This window comes from Cebus imitator, unplaced genomic scaffold, assembly GCF_001604975.1.
Source record: "Cebus imitator isolate Cc_AM_T3 unplaced genomic scaffold, Cebus_imitator-1.0 Scaffold655, whole genome shotgun sequence".
Classification (NCBI taxonomy): Eukaryota; Metazoa; Chordata; class Mammalia; order Primates; family Cebidae; genus Cebus; species Cebus imitator.
Window position 1 is genome coordinate 639,623 of NW_016107970.1, and position 1,828 is coordinate 641,450.

The 1,828-nt window shown below is 40.9% G+C and overlaps 1 pseudogene; it reads right to left on the bottom strand.

Moving 5' to 3' along the window:
- Positions 1–812: 812 nt before the first annotated feature.
- LOC108295685 lies at positions 813–1,389 on the bottom strand (annotated as a pseudogene).
- Between the last annotated feature and the right edge of the window lie 439 nt (positions 1,390–1,828).

Sequence of the window (1,828 nt, forward strand, 5' to 3'; positions counted from 1 at the left end):
TTTTAAATATATCCCAAGTCATTCTTTTCCTATCATAAAATTATGATTCTTATTGTAGTTGTAAATTTTAATTAACTAACATGGCAACATATTAACAGAGTCTTATTGAGCAAATTTTCAAGATTATAAGTTGTACATGGAAGGAAGCAGCATTTCCCGTTGACAAATGGATCCACAGATAATTCGACGTCTCCTAAATTAAGCTTGTGATGATTAAGCCAATAAACTGTACTGATGAGAAAACTATTGACAAAGTACAGCCAGGGAATTCATCTCAATGCTGAAATCTGTACCTTAAGAAAACAGTGAATTTGGGCACGTGTCATTTTTTTAGAGCTCACAGTATATCTAGAATGGGATGAAAAAGGAAGACGATATAGGATAGTCTCATTCATATAGAATGTTACGTAACCTAGCCAGGCGCGGTGGCTCACGCCTGTAATCCCAGCTACTCAGGAGGCTGAGGCAGGAGAATTGCCTGAACCCAGGAGGCGGAGGTTGCGGTGAGCCGAGATCNACTTTGGGAGGCCGAGGCGGGTGGATCACGAGGTCAAGAGATCGAGACCATCCTGGTCAACATGGTGAAACCCCATCTCTACTAAAAATACAAAAACATTAGCTGGGCATGGTGGCGCATGCCTGTAATCCCAGCTACTGAGGAGGTTGAGGCAGGAGAATTGCCTGAACCCAGGAGGCGGAGGTTGCGGTGAGCCGAGATCGCGCCATTGCACTCCAGCCTGGGTAACAAGAGCGAAACACCATCTAAAAAAAAAAAAAAAAGAAAGTTACCCTAAAATCATGTTACAAAGACATTAGAAATCCATAAATAAAATCATCACGAAAAGTGATAGCCACTAACTCTGAATGCTGATGTAGAAAGGACATTAACAAGAATAAACATTCTATACCTTCAGGCTTTGGCAAATAGCTGGGTCTCCCAAAACATAAGCCAGGACTGAAATCTAAACTGAAATTACTGCAAAGAAATAAAAATAATTTTGGCACTTAAGGGAAGCTTGGTGGTTTTTGAGAAAATCAGGCAATCATCTATACAAACTATCAGGAAAACTGGATAATGCAAAACGCTATTAAGTAAAGGAAATAATTTGAGTAAATAGGCAGATGTGGTAGTTAGTAAACCCAGTGCCTGAAAGTACAGAATTGCTGAAATCGGAGATAATGGAAGTATTTACCAAAAGTGAAAGATGAATGGATGCTGGCGAAATGTAAAAATATTCCATGAAATTTGATAGGTGTATTTTCTTCTCATTTTTAGGGCAAAGCTATTTAATAATATTTTCCCAAGTGCAATCAGACAGTTAACATCTAGGGACTGCTTGTTTGCTGTGACCAGTGCTGAGAAGACCAGTTCTCTAAAGAAAGGGCCATGATTTTTTTAAATTTCAGAAAGTCTGGTGGAATACATACCATAAAGTGCTGCTTCGCTTTATATTCCATCATCTGCTTTCTCCCATGGGTCTTTCTTGGCTGATTGTCTCCGTATTTGATTTCTCTTTTGCTGCCTTTAATTATCTCATTTTGAGTCCTTGGCATTTTGTTTTGTTATATCAAAATGTCACTTGAATAAGCTCTGAGTCATTTGCACAAGTTGGAGAGAAAGCAGGAGAGGGATCTGCTTCTGGCTGGGCATCCCTCTGCAGTCTTGTTCCCCGGCAACCCTGCCACCTCCAGTGAGGGGATAGGTCCCCTGCATCACCTTCCTGGCCACCCAAGAGCACAACAGTCGGGGGTCCCAGGTTGGCTGATGCTCAGCTCCCCTGCACTGGAGAATTCTTCCTAAAACTCTATTGAGAGAGAAAAAAGATGA